The sequence below is a fragment of the Eretmochelys imbricata genome, chromosome 3, assembly GCF_965152235.1.
Source record: "Eretmochelys imbricata isolate rEreImb1 chromosome 3, rEreImb1.hap1, whole genome shotgun sequence".
In the NCBI taxonomy this organism is placed as follows: domain Eukaryota; kingdom Metazoa; phylum Chordata; order Testudines; family Cheloniidae; genus Eretmochelys; species Eretmochelys imbricata.
The window spans coordinates 155637656-155647424 of record NC_135574.1 but is presented as its reverse complement, the minus strand read 5'-3'; positions in this window follow the sequence as shown (position 1 = coordinate 155647424).

Below are 9769 nucleotides of genomic sequence, written 5' to 3'. Positions count from 1 at the left end.
TCTTTCTAGTTACCGATATATGAAGTGCCCCTCCCATTAATGATGCTTCCGCCTTGCTATAGTGCCTTTCATATTGTATGAGAGCAAACTGCTTTACACACCACACACAAGGACTTTAGTTTCCACTCCTGAATCTGCAGCCAGCTGAAGAGTGAAGAAAAGAAGTTGTTTATTATTTATTTATATTACCATTGCCCCTAGGGGACCAAGTTATAGACTGGGACCCCACTGTGCTAGGCATTATAAAAACACAGATACTTGTTTTACCAGTTCTTTACCTACCTCCAGGTGGTATTGCAAAGCTTACATTAATTAAGGGCTAAATCCTGTTCTCATTAAGACAATAACAGTACTCCTGTTTTCTTCATTGGTGGAGGATCTGGCTTGAAGATCATCTGGCAATAGGCTCTATGACAGGGGTGGGCAAACTTTTTGGCCCAAGGGCCACATCGGAGTGCAAAACTGTATGGAGGGCCAGGTAGGAAAGGCTGTGCCTCCCCAAACAGCCTGGCCCCTGCCCCCTATTCATCCCCTCCCACTTCCCGCCCCCTGACTGCCCCCGTCAGAACCCCTGACCCGTCCAACCCACTCTGCTCCCTGTCCCCTGACTGCCCTGACCCCTATCCGCACCCCTACCCCCTGACAGGCCCTGGGACTCCCACACCCTACCCAAACCCCCCCTGCTCTCCGACGGCCCCAGAACCTCTGCCCCATCCAACCACCCCCTGCTCCCTGTCCCCTGACTACCCCCTGGGACCCCCTACCCAACCCCCCGACTGCCGTGCACCCATGCCACCGCCACCCCCTTACCATGCCACTCAGAGCGGCAGGAACTCACAGCCCTGCTGCCCGCACAGCGGCGTAACTAAGTGGGGGAGGGGGGTGAACAGTGGGGGAGGGTCCATGGGTGAACCTCCCGGGCCAGGAGCTCAGGGGCCAGACAGGACGGTCCCGTGGGCCGGATGTGGCCCACGGGCTGTAGTTTGCCCACCTCTGCTCTATGAGAATGATCCAACAAGACCTGCTGCAAAGGAAAGACTCTGACTGACCTCAGTGGGTTTTGGATCAGGCCCCCATATAAGTGTCAGGTATAATTAATAATCCAGAGGGGAATCTATTGATGGTGGATTAATACTAAAGAGAAATATTTACTTAAGGCTGCAGCATTTATGTATTCAGAATAAGAGCAGAGAGGATAATTCCTAGTGAATAATTTATTCAGTGAATTTCCTCTCAATAGATTTGTGCCATTCTGCCATTTGTTAGAAGTGAAACTCACCTGTGTGTGGAGGGTCGACAAAAGGTATTTGCTCCACTCAAGCCCACATACACCCATTGGCCTCAATAGGATTATTCAAGTGAGTCAAGTCATGTGTGTGCCCATGCAATGGTTTGCAGGATTGAGCCCTTCAAACCTATTGTATCTGGAAGGAGGGGAGTATTTTTAATCTTCATGGACCTAACTGATCTTCACAGCTTGGGAAGGGAGAACCTCACAAAGTTCAAGTGTTCACAAATCTTTCCAGCTCTTGTTGGGATCAGAGGTTCACTAAATGAACCTGAGTTCATGAACCTTTTCTTTCTTGTACTTAAAACTAATTTATCCCCAAGGGAATTCATATTTAAAACATATGTTTTCCTAGCTAGAGGGAGGCCTTTGCTACATGGCTCCAGTTCAGGAAAACATACCTATTCAGGACAGCATTCAAGCACACGGTGAAGTCAATGCAATCTAAGCACATGCTTTAAGTTATGCATGTGATTAAGTGTTTTCCTGAATCAGGCCTGTATGAGGGATTCTCCCTCCCCACCAAATTGAAGATGGCACAGGAGGGTACATGCCATGTGTATTTTGTCATTGGATTTTCTCTCATCCCCCCTCTCTGGTCTTTATTTCAGACACTTCCCTGCTCCATTCCCGCCCCCCCCCCCCCCCCCCATCCTCTATCCCGAACTGTTTAACCCTTCCCCTTTTTCCACAGTGGAAAATGAATCTGACAGCTTTTGAGCATGAGTCGAACTTTTGGACGCAAAACGCAGGGGTGTGTTCAGGCTTCGGCTAGATGGGTTTGCCCAGCACACTGCTGACAATGTTGATCCCCATCTGCAAGATGGGATGAAGCCAGGGCACCAATTCAACAAAGCACAAGTGGAGGTATGTCCTGAGGAACCCCTGGCCTTCTGCAGAGAAGGTCACCCCTTGCATGTTTAGTTTTGAAGGGGGGTGGTTTGTATAACTCCCATCCATATTACCTACTTTGCAGACCAAGAGCACAGGCCCAAATTCCCCCTCCCCCTTGTACCCCCAGATTGTACACCCAGCTATGATGAATCCCATGAATCTGTCAAGACTTCTGAATTATTTGGCAAACTCCATTTTAATTCAGATTAACAAGGTGGGGGGAGGGGGGTTGGAAGAGCCTGGTCACAAGAATGGTAACTATTTAAATTCCTTCCCACTCAGACATAGGGATAATAAATCAAGGTTTGGCTGGAGCGACAAGCCCCCGCGTGTCCTGTGAGAAGAGCTGCACTCTATGACATACGTAGCTCACACTGTGTTCCACCTCCTACCCCGTCCTCCCTTTCCATCAGGCCACGTTTAACAGTTTAAATCCTGCTCTAATTCTGTCATTAATTCCCCTCCTCACAAGAGTGTCACAAACAGCATCGGCTAGAGCATTAATGGATTAAACTGACCAATTAAAAATGTGTCCAGTTACTTAAGAGGCCAGGGGAAGGGTAAAGAGCTGCCTCAGAGTTGGAACATGAGAGACAGGCCCTCTGCAGAGTGGGGCTTGTGACCCTGTTTGAAGGGGTTTCCAAAGAAACACATTTGCAACACAGTTTGCACCCACAAGGCACTCTGTTGCCGGCCGAACGAGGCACTCCCTGCACTGCAGCTACAGTGCACCAGGTACCGTGTCATTCAATTTGTCAGCGTATTCAAGGCCTTCCCCCTGCTAACTGCAAAATGGATATAATGGGCCTCTTGAAGTATAGATGGGGTCTTGCCCCTCTGTAGCATGTCCAGAGATGACATGGCAACCATAATGCAACTGTGCTGGCATCAACCATGATGGAAAAGAGTGGCCAATCAGGGTTCTTGAGGAACAACAACCCGTCATGACAGAGCAGGTGATTGCAGTTTTGTTGTCCACTAGTCCAGCTGCAACATAGCCCGAGTTTGAAGTGTAGACTGGGCCATAAGTGAGTTTTGTAATCAGATTCCTTCCTTCCTTCCTTCCTTCCAATTTGACTGCACCTTCCTGGTACAGAGGTGCCCAGAACCGAACATCGGGTGGGGGGGAGGAAGGGGGCAGAACCGCAGCTGGTATCAACTGATGCTACCCCACTGAAGTCAATGCAACTGTGCTGCCTACCCCCAGCTGAGGATCTGGCCCCTGGTGTTTCTCTTCCTTCAAGCAAACAGGCTGCAGCCCTCGTTCTGGGGGCATTCCCTGCTCATGAGAGTCCCACCAACTCCAACAGGGTATTTTGCATGAATGCCTGGAGTCAGGGAAGCACGTAGGTCATACCAATGTTTGGGAGAAGGAGAATGATAGCATTACACACGTACAGACCGATTCTGCAGGAAATATCGGGCTTCATAAACAAGTCAAGTGCAGAAGAAAGAAGGAAGTATTGAAAATAAAACCAAAGCTGCTGTGACATTTTCATGCTTGGCTTATGACATGCTCTCCTCTTATGCTCTTTACTTCCTTGGTTATATTTATCAGATGAAGCTGGTGGTCGCTGCTACGGTAACACTGTGTGGTTACAGCTCTGGTAGAGAGCAAGTGCTCAGCATACACTTCCTTTGTGGCTTTCCTCTCCCCACCACCATGTTCCTTATACTGCTCCCACTCCACTGTCTCACAAACGGGTTTATGAAGCTTGTATCTTTTTATGACTTTTTTCTGCCTTCTGAACCTTTGCGGGATGAGGTAGTCCCTTCTGCTTGCTGACTTTGTGTATTCAGAGGCCACCTGCTTCAGAGGAGACGTACACACTGTGCTCTCTCTCTCTCACACACACACACAGGGACCTTAGCTTTGTACTCTTTCACTGTTTTCTTAGTGCAAAATAGAGGTAATTCTGTCCTGAAGACTATTGCTGCTCTTTGTACATGGAAAAAACCACACCACAGCCAAAGCTAGCAAGGCACTTACAACAATGGGGTAGTGGAGAATATTTGCACTGGTGGGATGAAGCCTGATTCACAACCGTAAAAACAATACCCATCCCTTCCCCTTGTAGATTGGTTGTTCTGTTTATTTGGATTTCTTGCCAGTGAGAGGTGCTGGCTTAGAGAATAAAGACTGGGGCGCACTTCCATCCACTGGAAACTGTGGTGAAATTGCCCATTTATTTCACAAGGGTCATCAAACAACCATCAGGTGATAAAGTCACTCAGTTACTACTGCCGTGCCCTGCCCTGCCATGAAACTGGTGACCTAATGGGGAGAGGCTCTGGAGCCTATCACCCTCTTCCTTAAATCTTTCTGGAAAAAAACATCCTCATTGTGGTGAATGCTTCTTCTCAAACATCTGTGGTATGGACCCCTCCCAATTTTTCAGTGAACAGCTATTCTACTTCACTAGAAAGCTCTCCACCACTGTGGCACATTGTAGCAAACATCAGGAAGTCAAGAGCTCAGCACCAAGCCTTAACAGACGCCCCATTCAACGCAATTCATTTATTTCAGTGGAGTTTCACCCAGCATGAACTTGGCCCATTATAGTCTTTCAGTTTCTCCCTCAAATAAACCCCCACATCCCACACTCAAGCTGGTCAATCTTCTGGTTTTGAGCTTTCTAACCACATCAGAGAGTTAAAAAACAGCTGTTAGTATTTTCTGAATTGTTTCAAGTATCACCACAAGTGACCATGCAGCATTATGAACTGCACTTGCATCTGAAACCAGGGCTAATTGACCCCTCCCTCCATCCCCTCCACACAAACCTTCAGCTTAACTAAAAAGAACATTGGAAAGACTAAATAAATTGTCCTGAACAATACTTTGTAGCCTCCGTGTGCACTGGATCACTGACATGACATACCCCTGATTAGGGTTGGATGAATCTGGTCAGATACAATACGAACCTATCTGGACCTTCACTCACATTTGCACTGAATCAAGGTTAGAACTTTCTGTGGAGGATTTAAAGCATTAACGCTGCTAGGCCTTTTTTAGTTTTTCCAGGTGCTAAGGTAGAACTGAAACAACATGAGAAAGATCAAAGTGTGTGTGTCACTTCTGATATATAGCCCTGCCTTCCATCCCCAATGTCTCCTTTCCCCCAAAGAAAAGCCCAACAAGTCCGGACAATCTCCTTGCCTTGCCAGCTCCATTTCCAAAACATAGGGATATAAGAAAGTTCAAAGAAGCACCCAAACTGAACCACCAAACCTTTTGACATTCATTCCTGATGCTGTATGTATAAAACAACACTCATTTCCCACTTTATTGTTCTAGGGCAGCTCTCAGCCTCCCTCCACAGTAAGTCTGGACACAATTGTCTTCATAAAGCACTCAAGACAAATTACATTAACATGATCTCTAGATTTGTAAACTAACAGACTCTAGCCACCATTTGCAAAACTAGCCTCTGAACTCATCTCACTCCCCAGCTGTTCTGCCTTACACCAGGTTGAGCACAAAATCTTTATACACTCAAAGGAGCACTCACAAACTTTCACTTCTGTTATTACAAATTTGCACTTACCTACACCTGGTCCCTTTCATGCCAGGATCTCAAACTTCCTTACAAAGGTAGGTATTATCCATAGCTTCACGACAAGAAAAATGAAGCACAGAAAGATCAGAGAGACTAGTGTTGGGATGTAGGCAAGGATAACGAGCACAGGCAGGCCCAAGTGGTAGCAGCACAAGGTAAATGCTTTATTAGCAATGACCTGGAAATGCCACAGAAGGGTCAGTGCCCTACACTTCTGAGTGTAGTGAGTGGACTCTTAGAATACCTTCCAGCAGAGTGACTAATCCAAGTTCACACAGGAAGGCGGTGGCCTAGCTGGGAGAAGAACCCAGATCACCTGTTTCTCTGTCTACAGCTGATGCTTCCAGGGCATGCTGCCTCCCAAAGCTCTCTTGGGGCAGCAATTCCATCAGGGGTTCAAGCATCTGGTATTCATGATGTACCACAGTACCTGGCCCATCAGTGGCACCTTCCCACCTGAGCATCTCAATACCTGTCACAGTTATTTGTTGGTTTACCCTAAAGACCCCTTTGAGCTTGGTTTTGAGCAAAGGAAGGTAAGGCTGAGATCCACAAAATAGTTAGGGTCATCACTTCCATTGTAATCACTGGAAGTTAGGAGCCTAAATACCTTTGTGGCTCTTGGCCTAAGTGACTTGCTGAAGATCATACAGGATGGCAGTGTCAGAGCTGGGAACAGAGCTCTCATCTCCTGCCCCTCAAGTCCTGGTCTTTATCTAGGAGAATCTCTCAGACACCAAGGTGATGTCCTTATAGAAACTTAGAGATCTCTCTCATATATGATGGCAGCACCATACACCCGACTTAGCGACAGCACAGAAAGACAGCTATGCTTGTTTTTTAAACTGTAAAACATGGATACATATCTCTAAACTGGGAGGGGTGATAAATATTACATAAGTGTCAGCTAATATTTATCCTTGACAAGCAAAATTACTCTGAAATATCATGCACAGCTGTGGTGGGATGGTTCGGATCAGATTTGTGCATAATTAAACTTCAGTTAAGGGAGCCAGTTTCAGCTTTTAAACTTTTTATTTTCTCACTGTTGTTCCTTTCCCATCCTGCCAAACATAAACAGAAAGCAATCACCCAGTCCAAATCTGGAACATGCCAGAGCTGAAAATAAAAACTCTGAAAAGGATTGAGGGTTTAGTAGTTGCTCCAGTTTACGTATACAAGTTGGGTTTGTTCGATTGCTTTGGAGAGCTTGAAGCATGTCTATTAAAATGCATTGCTCCTTGGCTTTCATTTAGTTGCAGATTATTAGACTAAAGTATTTCTTTTAATTGTGCTTCAAGATCTGCCAAAGCAATGCCAAGGCAGTATGGGGATGTGCTTCTCAACAGCTCAAATACGAACTTTGGACCATTATGAACTTTTTGTCAAGGACAGGAATTTGGGGTTATCCCCTACTCATTACCAAAGAGAGGGTATTAGCTCTTTAAGTGCTGCTAAGTAGAAGCCTGATTCAATGCTTCTTCTATACCATAGCAGATATTGTTACCTGCACTAGCAGGGTATGAACCCCTGGATGGTGGTGAAGCAAAACTGCTTCACTTTACTGACCCAAGCACTTTGCAGGGGCCAGGTGCACACAAAAGGGAGCAAATCCAGTGGAAGTTCATCTGCTCAGCACCACATTGGAAATGCACATGCCACTAATTTCAAAGATGGGGCAAAATGAATGCATGATAAAGGCCAAGACAAGGAATAGTGTTTGTTAACTCAGTGGTATATAGCTATTTGCTTGCATTGCCTTACAGTTAAATGCACTACCCTCGGAAGAATTAATGCTTCAAGTGGAAATGGTAGCCACACAGGGCATATTTACACAGAAATTAAACACCTGTGGTTGGCCTGAGTCAGCTGACTTGGGCCACAGGGCTGTAAAATTGCTGTGTAGACATTTGGGTTCAGACTGGAGACTGAGCTCTAGGAACCGGCGAGAGGGGAGGATCCCAGAGCCCAGGCCCACGGTGCAATTTTACAGCCCTGCAGCCCAAATCCTCTGAGCCTGAGTCAGCAGACACAGGTGTTTAATTGCTAGGTAGACCTCCCCATTGTTTCCCCTTCCCTCCAGAAGGAATTAAACCTTTAAACAAAAGGGAAGAGGGAGAAGCAATCATTGAGTAGCTTTAGAACTTGCACTCTATTTGTAAGGAAGCACCAGCATGATAAGGGCCACCCATTTGACACAGGCCAATTCTGTTTCCATTTGGTGGTGCTCGCACGAGGAGGACAGTGACCCCACTGGCTAAAGCCAAGCACCATATAATAGACTTCCTCCCCCCCCAGCATAGTTCTGCTAGGCCCATTTTAGTTTTGACCTCAGCCAGGTCAGTTCTTCTACTCCAAATGATGTTCACCCGATCAGAGATTGACAGGCCACCTTTTCGGTGCTGGCAAAGAATTAAAATGCACCCTTATGGAACAACACACAATCCGGGGTGTTCTAATCTGAGCCAGAGAACAGTTTCAGCTCACGTGCACCAACATGGCAGGCAAGCACATTCATTTGCTCCCAGCTCCTTCCTCCCTCATTTCTAATCCTTACCAGCTCTGCGCTTTGCCATCAGAGAACCAATATTCTGGTGCAGGAAATACAGCTTCCCAAGTAATCTCACAGATTGCTGCAACATTGCTATAATGGAGAGAATTTGAAGGCCTAAGGAGAGGTGAAAAACTAAATTAAAATGGGGCACTTCGGAAAGAGGCTTAAACCACAGTCCCATCAGGAAAGAGCAAACTTGACATTTTTCCACTAGAAGCACTCACGCAAATATCCACATCACAGGAGCAAGAAAGCATTAAGCATCTCTAAACTGGGGTTTAGTTCTAAGTGTGTCCTTAATTCCCAAGCATTTAATTTTAGTGTCAGGTCCCAAGTTAGTATCTTTAAACCAGTCTAGTGTAAAGTTAATGCTCCAGTCACAGGCCAATTAGTCTGAGGAGATTTGGTTGTAGTCCATTATATACCCAGCCAATAAAACTACAAATTCCCTCTTCTTGGAGGAATTACAGACTTCAGAGGGTGTTTGGCCCTTAACACCTGGATTTCCTAGTGCAAAGTTTAGCCCCATTAAGCACAGAGGGCCTTCTCAGTTAATTGAGCCTGGCAATCTGGTTGTAACCTACCTGCAATTAAAATGTTCCGATACAAGAAAAGCTGTCTAAAAGAGAGAGATTCCATTTAAGGGTCCCAGCTCAACAAAGTAAGACAGCTAACATTTTTGGATATGACCAAGGCTTTAGTCTGGTCACAGAATGATTAAGGTGGAGTCCGTGCTACACGTTTTAATGGTGTTGTAGCTGGGTCAGTAACAACCATATAGTAATATAGCAGGCCTGTTGAATTTGAAGGGTCAGCACAGCTGACAGCCCTAATCTTCAGCCAATGCCTTCCTTGATTACTGTCTCTGTAGTCCATGTGTTTGTGTTCTGTGGCCTTCTTAGGGTAGTGTTGCTGTGCTTTGAACTAAGCAGCAGGGGTGAAAGTGTAACATACAGGTATCAGGACAGATTTGGGTACGGAGATGGATTTGGCTTTTACACTTACAAGCAATTTGTCAGTCAGTAAGAGCACTTCAGATTGTGCCCAGTTCTTGACTCACTACTTTGGGGTGGATGTCCCAAGAGTGTGGGGTTCAACTCAGACTTTCAAGTGCCATTTGTGCCTCTAGAAAAAAAAAATCTAGGGTAGAATCCACAAGACTACTTAGGCACCCGAGTCCCCCACTATGGTCCACAAAAGTCATGTCAAACCAGCTAGAGGCCACAGTTCCCTCAGGCCAACACTTACGTTTCTGCCTCAGCACAAGCACTGCTGGCTCACTCTAAGCACCCAGACACCTGTCTCCCCACCAAGCCCCAGCACAATCCACAAACCCTGGGGAAGATTGGGTGACTTAAGGGGGTGAACACAAACAGCCCAATCCAGTAGGTACTCTGAGCATGCTTACCAAACTGGGTCCCATTCAAAAGCCAGGAGAAGACTGGTGGTGCCCCCACCTGGGTGCCTTGACCA